Source organism: Tenrec ecaudatus, chromosome 12, assembly GCF_050624435.1.
Source record: "Tenrec ecaudatus isolate mTenEca1 chromosome 12, mTenEca1.hap1, whole genome shotgun sequence".
NCBI classification, from domain to species: domain Eukaryota; kingdom Metazoa; phylum Chordata; class Mammalia; order Afrosoricida; family Tenrecidae; genus Tenrec; species Tenrec ecaudatus.
In genome coordinates, this window is record NC_134541.1 from 44,267,329 (window position 1) to 44,287,978 (window position 20,650).

Below are 20,650 nucleotides of genomic sequence, written 5' to 3' on the forward strand. Positions count from 1 at the left end.
ATAGGTTATCATTTTCATTCATTTGTCCATTAGTATCTTATTTTACTTGCTATGTATTATTTCTAAGGAAACTAAACTTCTTCAAAAGAGTATGTTCTCTATTGAGACACAATTTGTTCTTTTATTTGATTAGTAATATATATATATAGAAGTTTGTCAAACATATTAAATAGTATTGAGAGCTGTTATGATTTCTAGGGATAAAGGAGAAATAAAATCAAATCATCTCTCCTCTTATGAAATTTATATATTGGAGTAGGAATAGGTAGAGAAACAAAAAAATCAGCATACACTTTTAAAATATCATGTCACCTTTAATAAAAGAGTATGTAAATCGAATCAAGGTGCTGTGTAGAGGCCCCTCGGAGTGCTATTTAGCTAGGTGATCAAAGAGAGTTTTAGAGAAGGTAAAAGACTGACCTTTGTGCATTGGAGAGAAAGAGATCGGAGTGAGAGTGCTCAGAAGCATCCTGAGACTTGAGAGAAAGGACATTTGAGCCAGTGTAGCTTAAGCTGAGTAAGCAAGAAAGACGAGTGAGATAAATTACATAAACCTGCTTGATGTGGTTATTTGTGAGCAATCAAGTCCTTTCATTCCATAAGAAATTTTAAAGGGTTATTTCAAATCAAGCAACTTGATTTCCTGTGGCATGTGCACATTGTTCCACGGATACCAAAATATCATTCAGGAAACAGTTTGCATGCCTATAAGTATTGGCGAGTTCTGTATATGATTTCTGGGGCACAGTGTTGATTGCTCAGTTGGTCAAGTGAGCAAGCAACGAAAAGAAAGGCAAAAAAGAAAAGCCTGCTCTCTTAAATGGTACCCTCTTTCTACTCCTACCAGAGCTCCCTGGCTCCCGGGGCATCGTTATGTAATTGAATTTAAACACACGTCTTTGTCTGGGCCAAAGCTTAGAGCAGATGGTAGTGGGAGCTCTGAAATGAGTTATAAATGCCATATTCCCTTTTAACCTTGCATTGTTTCTGAGCTTCACTGAAATCCATTTTACTTCATATATTGAATATCTAGAGATGAATTTTCAACACAGTGAAGATATTTAAAAATGCATTAGATAATAATGGATCAGAGAAAGCAAGGCATGTCTCAATGTATATGTAGCTACTGAAAAGTCTGCAGCAGACTGAGGCTTCCTCCACTTGGCCTTCTGCTTTTTATCGACCGTTTTATTAGGGCATAATCCAAAAGTCATAAAATTCAATACTTAAATCATATCAAAAAGTGTTTTACAATCATTATCACAATCACTTTTAGAACCTTTTCTTTCATTTTGTACTTCTTGTTACTAGCTCCCCATTTTGCTCCCACCCCAAACTTTCCTGCCATACCTCAAGAAGCCATGGATTCAGTTCCTGTCTCTAGAGATCAATACAATCTGGATTTCATAGGCTGAAAAAAACATTTTTAAAAAATCAAAACAAAGAGTTGAAAAAGATAACAACATTAAGAAACTAAATAGAAAAAAAAAACCAGTTGGGGTGAAAGCAGAAAATAGTAAAAACTAGAATAACTTTAAAAACGGGTCAAATGGGAAATCAAATGATGAGGTGATAGACTTTAACCTAGTTATGTCTGTCACAGTTCACTCTAAAGCATTCAGTGTGACAGCAGGGTTCCTCAATCCCTGCTCCGTGTGCACACGGGACTCCCCAGCTGCTTCATCCACTTGTGTTGCCCCTTCCCTTGGTTTGCTTATTGTCACTGCTACAACTTTTAGATGTGCTGAAAAGGGGTTAAAATCAGATGTTACATTTTTACCATTCAAATCAGATGTTACATTTTAATCTAGTATAATCATCTGTAAATACTCTGATAACCAGGCTATTCAAATCCCTGGACTACGGTCAGAGCGAAATCACCAGAGCATTGATCTATGGGTATGTGTGGCTCTTACGAATGGATTTTGGGCTTCTACTGTCATCCATAGCCTCCTGCAAACCAGGAGTTCACAATTTAAGTTCTGATGCAATTCCTTCCTTTAGATTTGGATTATACTATTTACAATCCTTGGATCACACAGGGTGGTGTGCTTCTCCTATTGTGGGTTTTGTTGATGCCTTATGTAGGTGGCTGCTTGTTTGAAGATAATCCCTTAAGACCCCAGATACTATTCACTTTGATAAGTAGACTATTTTCTTCACATTTTTTCTATAGCACCTATATCTTCAATGTTCTATTCACTAAGTTTGCTTTCTCTTAATACCTACCATCTGCCAAGACCGCTCCTAACGCAAAGCCTTTGCTTATGCTGGTTTCTCCATTTGGGTATTTAGTCAAGTGATCTGGGGATGTCCAGTCCAGAGCCCAGATTCATTAAATAAATATCTCTGGGGTGGTATCCAGGTATCAATACTTTCCTAAATTCCTCAGGGTGTTCAACTTTTCAAACAAGATTGAGAACCACTCCCACTTCACAATGACTTATCTTTGACATCCGTGATAAATTATGCCTCCGTGATATGACCCCAACCCTACCATAGTCCCCTGTTAAACATGTAAGTCAAACTAAAGTATTTGATAGTGCCACCCATAATATGAAACACATTGTAAGACCTGAGTAGAAAGCAAGCCCTTCATTTCTGCAAGACAATTTTTGTGCAAAAGAACCTTCCATAGATGTTTTATTCAGGAGCAACTGTGTCTTCATTTGCTCACCATTCAGTCCCTAGTTCTTACCATGTGCCCCTCAGCAAATATTCAGCAAACTATGGAAAGAGTAAACTAGAGGAAAAAATAACTAATCTAGGGTTTTAGTTTATTCTTAACCAATTGACTCCAATTGGGTTAAGTATGCGGAGGTGGAAGTGTTGGGATCTCTTATTCTCATTCCTGGAAGTGGAGGTTTTGAAAAATGCTGGTGCTTGGACCTTAACCCCCAAACTAGTGTGGTGGAATCTAGTCATTGATGTATTAATTTTCTACTGATGTTTAACAAATCACTTACTTAATCACCAGACTAGTCTAGCAGTTGAGAACAGAAATGTATTTTCTCAGATTTGGAGAGTCAGAGGTTCTTGGAGGACACGGCTGAGTTCTCTGCTTAGGTTCTCATTGTGCTGAAGCCAACTTGTTGGCCAGGGCTGTTGTTTCTGCTCCCGATTCTCTTTCTTTCTTTCTTTCTTTCTTATTTATTTATTATTATTTTTATTACCTCCCCCTCCCGATTCTCTTTCAAGATCATAATTCACTTCCTTGCGGCTCTAGAACTATTGTGGTCCTGCTATCTTGCTAGCTGTCACCCAGTTGCCCTCAGTCTAGAGGCTGTTATTAGATTCTTGCCACATGCCACCCCACCATATTTGTAGTGGGGGACTTCCTTATGTTGAGTCATCCCCCTTTGTGCATCAGATTTCACTGGCTTTGCTCACTGAGCAGCAATTCAAAGTCCTGCTTCTAGAGGATTCTGTGGTTAGGTTTCCCTGGGGGAGCAAATGGTTTGCTCTCAACCATTAATTGACAGGTTGGCAGCTCTACTGTCCCCAGCGGCACTGAAGAAAAAAGGTCTAGTGATCTACTTCCATCAAGATGATGGCAAAACAACAGCAAAACTCTCAGGCGCACAGTTCTGTTCTGTAACTTGAGCGTTGCCAGGAGTCTGAATCAATTTAATGAACATGAGTTTGGTTTTTCTTTGGCTTTATGGTTCAGTCAGTCCAACCCTGATAATTGCTTTTCTTTAAAGTCAAGAGTGCCATAATATCACCTAAACACAAGAGTAAAATTAATCACACGCACATTCCTGGGGGTTGTTGTTGATATTAGTTACTGTCAAATTGATGATGACATACATGTTGGCCTCATGTCTAGTATTGCCTGGTCCTGCACCATCTTCATGCTCATTGGTATGTATGAACCCTATCATTATGGAGCTTGTGTTAAACTATCTCATTAATAATTTCCTGTGGTTTTGCTGATCATCTCTACTACCAAACATGATGTCCTTCTCTGGCAGTTGGTCTTTCCAGATGTACCAAAGTAATCAAGTCTATATATTGTGTATAAACCTGGTAGTGGTAGTAGTGGTGTGTGTGTTCAGGGTGGCGGGTAGAAAATCACAGGAGCTATTTCAGAATTTTTCCTATCACAACTGGAATTAAACAGCTACCTAGCTACCTTAGTGTGATGATCACTGAGGAAAACGTGGATCATTATTTAAAAGGCAAAATAATAAGTGACCTTTAAGAACAATGCTTTTTAAAGCTAAATAAATACATACAGTCATCAAAACATTTCATACAGCAGAGGAGCTCGACAGAGTTTCTAACTACGGGGTACCATATATTTACTTAATGTCCCTTGTAAATTTCAGTAGAAACACTATTGAGAGAAGCACTATCCCTGGGATTTAAGTTAAACATTTTCTGCAGTTTGATATATCTGTCAGCATTGCAAGTGGAAATGAAACTCATACAGACAATTCAACTAAAGAAACGGTCATGAAAAGACCAAGCACAGAGATGTGGCGAGGGCTGAGGGAACGAAGAATGTGTGGGATACAAGAGTGGCTAGTTGGAACTACTTGTGGGAAGCAATTGTGTCACTGGAGTACCGCGTGAGGTGAACTGGGAGAGAAGTTGCATGGGACCAGGCTAACGGCAGTGATCGAGTGGGAAGCTAGGAGAAATACTCTGACTTTTCTCATCACCCAGCCTTGAGCTACCATATTCTTTTTTGAAAAAATCATTTTATTGGGGGCTCATACAATTATCACAATCCATGCATCCATCCATTGTGTCAAGCACTTTTGTACATTTGTTTCCCTCATCATTCTCACAACATTTGCTTTCTACTTGAGCCCTTGGTATCAGCTCCTCATTTCTCCCCTCCTTGCCCCCTTCCCCATGAGTCCTTGATAATTTATAAATTATTATTATTTTGTTATATCTTACAATGTTCGATGTCTCCCTTCACCCACTTCTCCACTGTCCGCCCCCCAGGGAGGAAGTTATATGTAGATCTTTGTAATCTGTTCCCCCTTTCTCCCTCACCTTCCCTCCAACCTCCCAGTATTGCCACTCCCACCACTGGTCCTGAGGGGTTCATCTGTCCCGGTTTCCCTGTGTTTCCAGTTCCTATCTGTACCAGTGTACATCCTCCAGTCCAGCCAAATTTGTGTAAGGTAGAATTGGGATCATGGGTGGGGAGGAAGCATTCAAGAACTAGAGGAAAGGTGTATGTTTCATCATTGCTACACTGTACCTTGACTGGCACATCTCCTCCCTATGGCCCTTCTGCAAGGGGATGTCCAATTGCCCACAGATGGGCCCTGAGTCCCCACTATGCACTACCCCTCATTCACAATGCTATGGTTTTTTTTGGTCTTTGATGCCTGATACCTGATCCCTTTGATGCCTCATGATACCACAGGCTGGTGTGCTTCTTCCATGTAGCTTTGTTGTTTTTCAGTTTGATGGCTGCTTGCTTATCTTGAAGCCTATAGGACCCCAGACTTTATATTTTTCAATAGCCAGGCACCATCAGCTTTCTTCACCACATTTGCTTATACACCCACTTTGTCTTCAGTGATTGTTTCAAGACGGGCTGGTGTGCTTCTTCCAGGTAGGTTTTGTTGTTTCTCCACTAGATGGTCACTTGTTTATCTTCAGGCCTTTAAGACCCCAGATGCTATATCTTTTGATAGCCGGACACCATCAATTTTCTCAACCACATTTGCTTGTGTACCCGTTATCTTCAGCGATCATACCACGAAGGTGAGCATCTCAGACTGCCAAGTTGTTAGAACAAAGTGTTCTTATGTTGAGGGAGTACTTGACTAGGGGCCCACTGGCCATCTGTTTCCTTAATACTAAACCTATAAATATATGTACATAGACCCATTTCCCATTCCTCATATGTAAATATATTCTTAATGGCTCAGTGCAAGTGGAAGCCAGTGGCAAGGAGTATGTGAAGTGATGTCTAGAGAAGATAACTCCTGCAATACAAAACAGGGAAGGAACTAAGAGCAGGGCACTGAGTGGGCCACATGGAAAATAGTCATTATACGTTAAAAATGATATTTATCTGTCAAATTAAGAAAATCTGTTATAATAGTACAGAAAAATGTTTTAAAAATTAAAAAGTGAGAAAACATGAACATATAAATGCAGTGTAGCATAGAACTTATTTCTGTTCTCTAAAATGATTTATAAAAATGGTTATTGATGTAGGTAAGCATTGATAGTCAAATCATTTACTGATCAGTTGGGGGACAGGGTTCATCCTAGTGTTATCTGCAACTTTTACATTTCAGATACCTGTAGAATTGAGTATAAGCCAACCCAAATATCAGCTGAAGTACCTAATTTTACCACAAAAACTGCATAAAACATGTACTGAAAACCTTGGCCTATATACAATTATATACGGTACCTCAGAACTAAGGGTGTGAGTTTGATAATTTGTTTAAGAGTTATGGAAAGGGAAGTTGAAGAAGTATATTTTTATCTTAAGGACCAATAATATACACATAATTAAGACAGTATAAACATAAAGTTAGTTAATTTCTAAGCATTACAATCTATGCTAACATAATGAGAAGCTTATTGATGATTTAGGATAGTCTTAGAATTTATCATACAAAATATATTTAGTCTACTTGATATGTATAAGTAAAGAAAAGATAAATGGATTTTCAGTATATCTTTGAAAGATTTGCTGATTTCTAATATCTGCTAAGATTAACTGTATATTTTATTCATTAAAATTAGAACTTGAAGGATTTGCCTGGATATTGTAATAAATGATGCACCTCTCATTCTTTTCTGTGAATTTCCCTCGCCCTGTTTGTTCATGAACAAACTATTCCTGCCGTCACTTGCTGTCAGTCTGTCATGCTGCAGTGGCTTGTGAGTTTCTGTGATGCTGGAAGTTGTGTCACTGGTATTTCAAATGGGAGCAGGATCATCTGACCAAGTTTCAGTGAAATTTCCAGACTAAAAAAAGATGGCAAAGGCTGTCCACTTTGGAGGAAATAGCCACTGAAAAAAAGTGCATAAAATGGATTCTGATAAGAGTTGTATGAGTCCCTAATAAAATGTTTAAAAAAATAATAATTTTTACTAACTTGAAGAGTGAATTTAATCTAATAGCCTGAAATCTATTAAAAGCAAATACTTGCAGAAGTTATTTGACTGAATTATTAAAAATCATCTCAAAAATATCAATGTGACTGTGTCTGTACTCAAGAGGAATAAAGAAATGATGGAACAAAAAAATTGAAATACTGACAGATATTGAAGGCCTAATGAACAGAAGCAGAACATTGTCAGAGATGGTGCAATGGAATGAGCCACTGTGATCAGAAGGCACTCAGAATAAGACGGAGCAGGATCTGCTTTGTCAAAGTAGAGTCCCCTGTGGCGATGTGACGGGAGTAATGCCTTCAGAATTGTCGTTTGCTGAAGAGGCACAATTCAAAATGAGAAGGTCAGGGGCTGGCGGTGGAACAGACCATCAATTGCTCATATGTAAGTTTAGGTTGCAACTGAAGAAAATTAAAACAAGCCCACAGAGCCTAAATATGACCATAAGTCTATACCATGTGAGCTCTTAGAATATCTCAGGGACAAGTGTGATTAGTTGAACAGTAATGACAGAAGACCTGATGACCTGTGGGGGCACATGAAGACCATAGTTCATGAAGAGAGCAAAAGGTCATTAAAAAACAAGAAAGAAAGGAAAGATCACAGTGGATTTCTTAGACTGAAACTTGCTCTGAATCATAGAGGAGCTAAAACAAATGGAAGAAGGGATGAAGTCAAAGAACTGATTAGAAAATTTCATGGCAGCTTGAGAAAACCAGTAAAATTTTCCAATGAAATGGTAAAAAGACTTAGAAAATCAAAAGGGATGAACATGCTTAGCCTATCTGAAATGGAAAGAACTGAACAAAAGAGGAAGGCCTTGAATTGCAATCTTGAAAGATTCTATGGGCAAAATAATGAATGGTACAGGAGGCTTCTAGAGAACATGGAAAGAATACAGTTTTGTTATAACAAAAAGAAGTAGCCAGCAGTCCATTAATTGAGGAGGTAGCATATGAGTAAGAACCAAGGGTACTGAAGGAAGAAGTTCAAGTTGCACTGAATGCATTAGCCAAAACTATGGTTCCACAAATTAGTAGAATATAATCTGAAATTTTTCCACAAGCTGAAGCACTGGAAGCACTCACGTGTGCCAGGAAATTTGAAAGCGAGTTAGTTGAGTAACTGACTGGAAGAAATCCATATCTGTGCCCATTCCAAAGAAAAGTGATTCAATAGAATGCTCAAGTTATCGAAAATGTCTTCAGTATCACATGCAAGTGAAAGTTCCAGATCATCATTCCAGCAGAATTTCGACAGAGCTGCCAGTGGCTCAATCTGGATTCAGAAGAGAAAGTTAAACAACGCATGTCCTTGCGGATTTCAGATAGATCATGCGTGAAGGCAGTGAGTACCAGAAAGATGTTTACGTGAGTTTTATTGACTATGCAAATGCATTGAAATGTGTGGATCATAGCAGATTATGGATTGCCTTGAGAAGAATGAGATTCCAGCACACTTTACTGTGTTCATGAGGAACTTTTTCATGGATCAAGAGGTGGTTGTGGGAAATCTGTATTTGTAACTGAATTCTATTTCTTTTTTTGTTTTTTAATTTAATAAATCATTTTATTGGGGCTCATACAACTCTTATCACAATCCATACATATATCAATTGAGTAAAGCACCCTTATACATTCGTTGCCCTCATCATTCTCAGAATTCGCCTGACAGGACTTTTAACAGAGAAAGAGAACATCAACTGAATAAGATGGCAACAATTTTCCGAAAACAGAAAGTGGTGCAATCATGCCAACGGGTGATTTGAATTAGCCCAGGATATATCCACAGCTGAAGGGAAAGATCTTCACATTGTGGCCCGTGAAATGTGCCAGGAGAGGAAGGGAGCACAGGAGAGAAAGTTCATAAAATACAGAGCTGGCGGCCCTTTGGCTAAATGGATTATAAAATTGCCTGTTCTCTCCTTCTCCATCATCCTTCTGAGTAGCTCATTCCCAGGATAAAGTCAAAGCCTTCCATTCAGAACACCACTCCAGTTATTAATATCTCTCTGTTGTGGTGCCAATGGAGAAACACTTGGCTACTCCTTGAAAGAGAATTGCTTCCGTTTCAGCCAGAGGCACCTCAGAGAAAAAGACCGGGACGTTTCCTTCTGCGAGATCACAGCCATACAAACGTAACGCAGCTCCACTCTGCAACGGCTGTGTCGCCTCCAGTCAAAATCAACTCAATGGCAATGCTTTTTGGTCCCTCGAATGTTAGACTTGTTTCTAAGTGTATTTGACCTGCAGCTTCCAAAATTGGCACTGGTTTCCCCCTATGACCTCTAATTTTTGAGATACAGAACAAATGCCATTTGTCATTCTTCACTCTGCCAGTCCATAAAATATTGGGATCTTTTAATGTAATGTCAGCTGGCCTCAGATAGAGGATATGCACATTGGCTTATTTCAAGTGATTTGTGGATTCTTAATAATTAAGTCAAGTTGCACTTCACATGGTATATTCTTCAGTCCAAAGATCTATTTGAATAATGCATAATACATGAACTTGGAATTTTTTCCATATAAAACTTTATCTTTCTTAGGAACTGAATACTAGGCAGTTTCACTTGGTAATCTTAAAAGGGGGGGGGGGGCGACTGAAGTGGCCATCTAGCAGAGAAGCAACCACATGGAAGAAGCACACCAGCCTGTGCAATTATGAGATGTTGCCAGGATTGGGTAACAGCCATCAGAAGGCCCAAAGCAAACAAACAAATAAACAACAACAACAACATATTGTTGAGAGTGAGAGGGGTCGGAGCAGAAACCCAAAACCCATCTGTAGACAATGGAACATGTCCTCACAGAAGGGTCACAAGGAAGGGATGAGTCAACCAGGGATGAGTATAGCACTGATGAAACACACAATATTCTTCTAGTTATTTTAGGCTTCCTGACCCACCCCCCACTATCATGACCCCAGTCCTGCCATTTACTACAGGCTAAACCAGAGCATGTGCACAGGTACAGATAAGAGCTCAGGACAAGTGGACTCCAGGAACAGGAGTAGTGATACCAGGAGGGCAGGGGGAAGGAAGGTGGGGAGAGGTGGGGAGGAAGAGGGAACCAATTGCAATGATGGGCATATAACCACTCTACCACCACCCTCAGAGAGGCGAACAACAGAAACCATGGGGGGAAACAACAGTCAGTGTAAGATATGAAAAATCATAATAACTTATAATTTACCAAGGGGTCACCAGGGGGGAGTTGCTCATAGGACATAAATGTTTAGAAAATAGTGATGGCAACATATGTACAAATATGCTTGATACAAGTGATGTATAGATTGTTATAAGAGTTGTAAGAGCCCCTAATAAAATGATCTTTTAATAAAAAGGGGGGACAGAAATAAATGTTCCTGTATAATAAGTAAGGATCCCTGATGATGTAGTGGATTATATGTTTTACTGTTAATCAAAAAGTCAGCTATTCAAACCCACCAGTCACCCTGTAAGAGCAAGATGAGAGTTTCTGTTTCCAATAGAGTTGTATAGCATAAGAAACTCCCAGAAGTTCCACACTACCCTCTAGGGCAGCGGTTCTCAGCCTGTGGGTCACGATCCCTTTGGGGGTCGAACATCCCTTTCACAGGGGTTGCCCGATTCCTAACAGTAACAAAATTATAGTTATGAATTATCAACGAAAATAGTTTTATGGTTGGGGGATCATCACAACATAAGTAACTGTATTAAAGGGTCACAGCACTAGGAAGGTTGAGAATCACAGCTTTAGGGTTATTATGAGTTATAATTGACTAACGAGCAGTAAATTTGGCACAATAGAGATTAGAATGTTCTTAAACCCAAAACAGTAGGTCAGAGTTTAAGCTCCTTTATTAAAATTAAAGTTTCCAGTCTAGTTATAAGATTGTACAACTTCTTCACCTGTGCACAGATACTCTTAAAAGCTGGAATTTTTCTTATCAAGAAGATTGGAGTCAAGTTCATACATGAAACATTTAGCATGGATTATCTCTGGAATTCTATATATTAAAATGTGTTCTGAAGTATTTAATGCATAATTAGAAAAAGAAAAACTTAGATCTTCAAAAAACTTATGCAAATTGCTATGAAGTCTTACATTTCTGGTAAATTATCTTCATACCTTCCATATATGTGTCTTCAAATTTTTAACATTTTACATTCTTCTCAAGCTGTGTTCTAGCTTTGTAAGACCCAACTTGTCATCTCTCTATATATTACACAGCCACCCATCACTAAAGAAAAATCCCGCAGCCAGCTAATCAATTCTAACTCATAGTGACCCTATAGGACAGAAAAGAACTGCCCCTTCGTGTTTTTAAACCCTTACATCTTTTAGAGGCTGCAGTGTGACTGGTGGATTTAGACCATTGACCTTATGATTGATAGCTCTATGTGTAAACAACTAGCCACCACAGGTCCATATACAGCTTCCCTTGAAAGTCCCTCAGTACCTAATTATTTTTAAATATTGCTTACAATTTTTGTCATATCCTGTAATTTGTGGACCTGAATTCTTTTCATAATTAAAATGGGATTACCCATTAATAAATTATATAGCTTAATAGCTGAAATATAGTGGAATACCCTATCTAAGAAACTAGAGCTGTTGCAGTCTGCACAGTGGGATTTCCAGAACCAGCACCCTCAAATAACAGGGAAAAAAAACAAAAAATAGAAGAAATAGGTCTAAAACAGACAAAATAGATGGTGTTACAGTCTCAGAAACTCAGAGAGGCAGTTCTGCCCTGCCCCATAGGGTTGCCATAAGTCGACATTGACTTGACGGCAGCGAGTGAGAATTCTGTAATCTGTTATCCATTCTATAGCACTCTGCGTCTTTGTTGGGTTTGATAATCCATGCCAATAGCCCACTTAGAACTCACAGAAAAGATTCAGAATTAGATGCTTCAACAGGGAAGCAAAATGATTACAAAATGTTAATGATATCAGTATTTTTTATACAGAATTTCTTCTTAGCCACGCTAATAAGATCATCTTTCTCTGGTCACTGGCCTCTCAGCCAAATGGCCCCTTGCTCACTTCCTTGCTTGATCAAGTGTTCTAAAGTTTCTTTCACGCTATTAACGCCTGAAGGCACTCACCTTTGCTCATCCCATGCACTAGAAAGTCCATCAGCAATCTAGTGCTCTCCATACTGCTGTCCCTGTGTCCCCACCTTCTCTTCCACAAGGATCTCAGACTTTCGAAGACACTCTTCTCATGGCTCTTCTTTCTTGATGGTCTTGAGATTCTCCCATTTCCGCTCTGGGATGAATCATTTTATGTTCATGCGAATAGCAAAAGTGACCAATCCCCTCATTTGAGGCTCAAATACCCTCTTTCCTTGGTTCTACTCAGTTATTTGGTGGGACTTATAAAGACTATGCATAGTAGAGCCATAGCAAGTAATTCAACCATGCTATAGACATTTTATAGTCTTCACGGCAATGGGTTAGGGTTCCAATCTTCCTCCATCATCAGCTACATTTGTTGTTACTCCATTGCTTGTGTGCAATTTTTAATCAGTGTAATTTTATCCTAGATGAGATGCTATCACATTGTAGTTTTGATCTACATTTGTCCAATCGTTAAGGACAGTGAGTATCTTTTCAAATGTTTCTCGGCTGCTGGTTCTTCCATATTCAAGAACAATTATTTAGTTAAGGTTGTGTTCATGTTCTTCACCCATTTTATAATTGGGTTATTTTTGTTGTTGTTTCCAATAAATTCTGGGAATTAGATTATTATTGGCCATGTCAATTCTGAAGACTTCTTTTCTCAGTCTATAAGTTCTATTTAATGTCCTTTGATGAGCCTACATTTTCATATTATATGAGGTACCCTTTATCTTGCTGTCTTCTTTCATTTGTGAATTTGGTGCTATCTTTGCTAATATTTTTTAAGAAAATAAGCTAAAACTTTAGATATATATAATTTCACCAGAAAATTCTTCCAGATATATAAGGAAATGGCATATGTACTTTCATGAAAATGTTCAAATTATAGTAAAAGAAAGGCTACTTTGCAACTCACTTTATTAGGTTAGCATATGTTTGATAATATAACTTTGAAATGATGTTCAAATATATTGGAGGAAAAGCCAATATCTTACATGAATATAAGAAAAAAATCTTTTGAAGATTCATAAACAATATCCTTAAATATATAAAAAGGATTCTTGTCAAGGTGAGCTTATTCAAGAAATGCAGGCTTGTAACCTTAAATACTCTATAAACACTCAATACATTTCATCTGATTAACAAAATAAAAAGAAACTTTATATTATATCCTCAGGAGATTCAGAAAAAAAAGTTGAAGAAATAAAAATTATTTATGGTAAAAATTTTTAGCAAACTATGCATGAAAGGAAACTTTTTAAACCTGCATCTGGATAGGTAGGAGTAAAAATAAGAGTAGTTTAATAAAGCATGTCAGATATTACCTCTTCTTAGCATTATACAAAATATTCAACCCACTACAATATGGCAAATATATATCCTGATGTACATACCTAAAATAAAGTAGTGCTAAAATAGAGTCACTGGATGGTACAAAAGAAAAGAAGAAATAATACTACTGGAAATTTAGAGTAATATGATTTCATTGGTTATGTAAAAATCTAAATTAACTCACAGAGGTAGCATTTAGCTTAGTCTGTGCATACAGAGTGCCCATTAAAATAATTTCATCATATATACATATATATATATATATATAACATATATACTTATGAAATAAAATTAAAATACATAATACCATATGGAATGGTATAAAAGATCTAAGTCAGAGGATAAAGGATCTAGAAGACAAAATAAGAAAAACCAAGAAGAGATATTGTTATTTACATGGAAGGACAAATAAACCCAAATCAGGGTGTTACACTTAATCCCAACATGCGACAACCCTATAGTTTGGAGAAGAACTGCTCCATTGGACCCCTGAGTCTGTAACATGAGAGCACACAACCTCATTTTTCTCCCCAAAGTGGGTTTGAACCACCGACTTTGTGATTAACTGCCCATTATTTAACCCATTGTACCAACAGGACTCATTTTTAAGTTATGAATTCTCCATCATATATTCCTTTCATTTTAGATATTCAATGTTCAAGAGGAAGTTTCAGAGTCTCTTGACTTTCAGTGCCTTTCTTTACTGTTCTTTTAATGACCATGTGATTTCTCAATGTGCGAGGTCTGTGATGCTATCCCACAATTCCTTTGGCCTTTGGTCATTAGTGTTGAACGTGTCAAATCTGTTCTGGAGATGGTCTCCAAGTCCAAGGGAATTTATTCAAGGTCCTATTTTGGCCCTTGTGAACTTGTTTACATTTGCTTCAGCTTCAACTTGAACGTCCATGTGTGTGATTATTCCAGTGCTTCTCACTGATGGTATTGAGCTTCTCCACCCTCTTTTCCCACAGACATGATTGGGTTTCTTTCTGTGTATTGAAATGTTTCAACAAATTGAAATGTTTCAACAATTGAATGCACTGCTGAGGTGCTCGCTCTTCTATGCCATGAAAGACAAGTACTTTGCCAAACGACTGAAAGCCCTTGATATTCGTGTCCATGACAAAGAAGAGTGACCCGACAGAATGGGAAAATTATCAAAGACTATCATTATTTCATGCAAAATTAAACTTTTATTGAAGAGAAGTTTTAAATGTTTGCATAAGTACATTGACAGAAAATTTCCAGAAAATCAAGCTGGATTCAGAAGAGGCCCTGGAAAGGGGAAATCGGTGAGAAGGGTATTTAGTATTGGTGATGTCAGGTGGATCTTAGTTAAAAGCAGAGACTATCAGAAAGACGTTTACCTGTGTTTCATTGACTTTTCAGTAGTATTCAGCTGTGTGTCCCATAACATTATGAGTAAAAGAGTGAAGACTGGACATTCCAGAACATCACTTATGCTCATCCGGAACGTGTACATAGTCCAAGAGGATGGCATTCAAATTGAAAAAGGAGAAACTGTGTGGCATGGTATAAAATCAGGGAGGGTGTACATCAGGGCGATAGCCTCTCACCGTGCTCATTCAAGCTCTATGGTGAGCAAATAATACAAGACACTAGACTATATGAAGAAGAATGCGACATCAGGATTGGAGGAAGACTAGCCATCGGTAATATGCAGATGACCCATCCTTGCTTCCTGAAAGTAAATAGGGCTTAAAGTACCTACAAATGGGGAGCAAAGACTATAGCCTTCAGTATTGTTTTTACCTTAGCATTAAGAAAATTAAAATTCCCACAACTAGACTAATAAACAACATCACAATAAATGGAAAGAAAAAGTAGTCAAGGAGTTCTTTTACTTAGATCTACAATCAACACCAATGGAAGCAGGAGTTAGGAAATAAAATATTTGTTGCATTGGGGAAATTTGCAGGAAGATCTCTTGTATAATGTTAGAAAGAAAAGTTGTCAATTTGAAGACTAAGCTGTGCTTGATCAAAGTCATGATATTTCCAATGGCCTCTTATGTATGTGAAAGTTAGACAGTGAATATGTAAGATTATAGAAAATCTGATACTTCTAAATTATGGCATTGGCAGAGAATACTGTGTATACCTAGGATTTACAGATGAACGGACACATTTGTGCCAGAAGTACAGCTCCTTAGAGGTGAGAAAGGTGAGACTTTCATGTGTTTTGGGCATGTGTTTGGGGCATGTCCCTTGGAAAGATCGGCCCCTGGAAATGGACACCATGCTCGATAAAGTGGGCTGACAACAAGAACAAAAGAGCAGACCCTCAACAAGGTGGATTAGCACAGTAGCTGCAACACTGGTCACAAACATCGGAACACTTGTTGTGAGGACACTGGTTGTGTTAGTCCTCACCATGGTCTAGAGAAACAAATCCAGAGACACTCATGTGTGTATAATAGAGAACTTTATATCAAAGAGTAATTGTATATTAAGAAAACATCCCAGCCCAGTCCCGATCAAGTCATAAGTTTGATATTAACCGTTATTTCATCAAATCATGCATTAAAAGAGTATAATTAACAATCAAAAGAATTTTGAAAGATAGTTTACATATATAAATTCATTTAAGGCTTCCCATCTTAAATATAAAAACAACTTCTACAAATTAGTAATAAAAGACCAAAAGTTCAATGGGAAAATTGGCAAAAGACTTGAAAAGATGTATGACAAATAGCTCACACAAATAAAGAACATGCCTGTTTACAGTTCTGCCTTGCCTGATAGGGCCGTTATGAGTTAGCATTGACTGAATGGCAGTGGAAATCATGTTCTGGGGGAATGATTGATAGTGTATTCTAAGATAAAATTACAATAATGTCTCTAAGGGGATCCAGAGACATATATAAATGGATTTTGACCTTGCACTTAATTCTAGTCTCAATCTAAGAATAATTGGTCCTTATGACATGGCCCTAGTTGATGTTTGCCCTCAGGAAGAGATCCTTGAAGATATGGGTGATATAACAAAATGTGGTGAAGAAACGAGACGGTGTCTGACTATCAGAAAAGGAATAGCATCCGGCATCTCACAGACTTGTCTTCAAACAAGCAGCCATCTATGTGAGGTGTCAACTAAGTCCACATGGAGGAAGCACACCAGCCTGTGCGATCCAAGGATTGTAGAACACATAATCCAGATCTGAAGGAGAGAATGGTAGCAGAGCTTACATTGTGAACGATTGGTTTTCAGAAGGTTGTGGATGACAGTGAAAGTCCAAATCCATCTGCAGGGCCCACACGTGGATGAAGCCTCCAGCGAATCCCCTCTGATGATAGTGGAGGGATGTGCATAGCCCTGCGACCAGACACAGCACTGCAGAGTCGACGCGGTTACGTCAAAATGCTGTATGCATCATTTGATATTCCTTTGATCTACTTTAAAGGGGTTTCCATGAAAGAAAAGTGATGGGAAATGCACATGGGTTAAACCTGTGGTGAATGCCCCTGTGACCGCGGAGCAGGGGTGTGAATAGTCTGGCTAGCATGCAGAGCGCATCAGAAAATGGACTGCTGCAATGCATTTAGGTTAAATTTGAGAACCTTATCATTTCATGTCTTATGGTCCATTGAAATTTGTTCTAGCTTTTAATATTTTCTTCTTTTCGACTGAAGTTTTTATCTCTTTCACTTTGTTATTCCTGTTAGTTTTGTTTTTTTAATGTTTTCCTGCACATGGAATTGAGGCTAGGTAAATATATAGAGAGAGTACCTGGCTAATGCTTCCTTGTAGCTATGGAAGTAATTGAGGTAGGGGGAAAATTGGGAGCTTGAGTCAAAGAATGAAGAAAATGTTCTAAACCGGATTGTGGTGATGATTGTACAACTTTTCTTAATGTGATTGAACTATTTAATTATATGATATATAAATTATATGCCAATAAAACTTTTTGAAAAATATGTCTAATTAGAATTTAATTAACAAAATGCCACAGCATTGTTAAATAGACTTATAATATCAAGTGTGGTGAGCATTCAGAGGAACTAGACTCTCATACACTGCTGAGAACAATGATATTGGTATAACCAATATATAAAATGGTTTCATAATACATATTAAAACCATACTGTTTGGCACTAGAGTAGACATAGCAACATATACTCATTAAAAATCTGTGTTTATGGGGGATTTTTGGGTAAAGATCCTTAGAATTAAAAGGTAAGGATTTTTTCCACTAACATTTTTAAGCCAATGGCTAATAAGCCCACCAAACAAAAATAGTCACAAGAGATTTATTCATAAAAGATAAAGGCCAAATTAAGACACAAATATGTATCAATATGAAAAAGGATAAATTGTTGTGTATCCCTATAAATGAATATTATTCATAAATTAAAATTAATAGATTTCTTATCTAAGCAACAACATGGATACATCTGATGAAGTTTATGTTCAGTGTCAGAAGCCAGTCACAAAAAAGTTCACAGTCTATTGCTTCCATTTATATATATTTTGAAAACAGGCAAAATTAGTACATGGTATTAGAATGGCGCAGCAAGTAGGAATGAAGGGGTGATAATTGAGGTCTTTTTGGGACTTCTAAGGCACAGTACTGTTCTATTTCTGGACTAATATGGTGATTATGCTGTTATGGTTATTCTGTGATAATTCACCTGGCTATAATTTCTCCACTTTTCTGTATGCATTATATATCTTAGAATATTTCAGTGCACACAACTGCACCACATACTAAAGAATAAGAATCAGGGTGGTATTAAAATTTTCACATCAGCATTCTTGTCTCTCAAAGATAGTATATGCCTTTAAAATTCTGACAGAAGAAAAGCTTTAAAAAAGGAGCCCAGAAATGTAGGAAATAAAAGATATACTCGTTCATGCAAGACTCATTAAATCTTCCTCACACACACCATTTATAAAAGAACCTAGACGGAATAGGAAGGCCCGAGGAAACAATAGAAGTAACCCAGGAGTGCAATAAAAAGAAATACAAAGAAGACAGCTGTGCTTATGGCCTGGAATCATTTTATATCATTCAACAAGTAGCTTGATAAGGAAAATGGATGCTTTCAGGGATGTGATAAAGTACAAATTCTTTCTGACAACAAGGGAAAAAAACTGTAATAAAATTCTCTAAGAGATTTGCAAAGTTGCATAAGAAAAGCTTGTTACACATTTTAACCACACTAAAACGTGTCACCGCATTGACAAAGTGATGGAATAGAAATCCATTTGACTTTAAGTTTGAGATATTCTCTTTCAAAAGACTTAACTGAAGGGACATGGAATTTCCTTTGTATGATTTCAATCATGTCACTAATTTCTATCTCCTCATCATATAATAATGCCATTTTTGGTTCATAATTTCCCATGGATGGGAAATGTTAGTGTAAATAGAGGTGAGACAATAAATGTTACACAGGTGACCACTGTAAAAGCAATGTAATGCTTGACACAGTCTGAGAAGGTGTGGAGGTGGGATCTACAAAGACTTATAGAAATAGCAGACCATTAAACACTTCATTTTGTTCGGTGAGAAATTAAGAGTTCCATCGTAAAGCAAGAATATTAGCATATAATTTAAAAACCAAAAATGCAATCAGCAAACACAGGCGGAAGAAAAGGAGGAAGTAGATTGGGGGGTTATAGAGACAACCGGCGAATGTTTCCTACTCCCAGCATAGAACCGTAAAAATATTGTTTATTATTGGTAAATCTAGACACACATGCATGGGTATTTTACTTAGCATCCCTCCAGGGGGTAGAATCAGACACTAATGGTTGTAAAGAGCCAGTGTGTAGGGGTGAGGGAGTGAGCAAGATCTGGGGACAAACTTCCTGAGTTGTGTGCCTCTCTCTTTTAGATGCTTATATTTCTGGGTGCTTATATCATTTCAATTAAAATACTAACTGATGACAGTTCCCGATTAAGACAGAAAAGACATTTACTATATTATCTAGCAGATGCAGAAAAAAATTAAATAGTGATATATATATATATAACCATATGTTTATGCAAATAATGCCCATTATATATTTTTTGCATACTGCATAACCTTCCTGCTTGCTATTTTCATCAGTGTGCTATCCCACAATTATTCTCACATGTTGCTTACTTGGGCTTCATGATCAGTCTTCATCTTGGTGCCTGTTGACATAGAGGTTTGGCTCTTAGCAGCAGACTCTCACAGGGTATCTGAATTTCTAAAGCACCCTCTCTAGGCAGGATTCCCTTCCTGCACATCACCCCCTTTAATGCAGGCAGAAATCACAGTTTCCACCTCAGAAACAACTTTCACCCCAGTGACGGGCTTTAGTCCGGGAGGTAAGCGAATTTGTGTACCTTGAACCAGAGAAGTCACTCAGGCTGGTGAGCTTAAGGTGCTCCCACTCTGGGTGCACTAACTTGCTCGAGGCTGTCTGGGCACCGCACTTGGACATTTGAGTCTCCACCTGTGTGCTTGCCACAATGTCGGTGTGATAACTTTGGCCTCAGAGGGGTCACACATCCTTTGCTCAGATGAGATGAGTCTGGCTGGCTGCCTGGGGTCTCTATGACACCAGGGCTGCAAGCTCTCTGCTCCCACCATCTTGCCATCATATTATTTATGGAACTGGAATTATGAGATCCGAACCTCTGCAGGCAATGTCTCGTGCCTGCTGCAGGCCAGCCCACGCTATGTCGGTGGCAATTCTAGATGCAGGCCTCTGCGCAGCCTTTTGCTCATCTCTGTCATGATATGCCTGATGGGCTGAAGGAACTCCACTGCTTTCATGCCCAGCTGCAAACTTCCCCAGAGTGAATAGACAAACATTTTCAGGTTATAGGGGTGTTTCAAAACTCAATCCATGATTTTCTGAAGGTAATATATCAAACCCAAAGCCAGACTCACTGACATTGAGTCAACATTGACTCATAGTGACCTCCTGTAGGTTTCTGAGACTGTAACTGCTTACTTGAATAGAAAGCTCAGTGCTTCTCTCACAGAGTAGCTGGTGGTTTTGAACTGCCAACCATGTGGATAACCACATGTGTACCAATGCGTAGCCAATGTGTACAATACCAGGGACCCTAAGGTAACATATACTTCATTAACATAATATA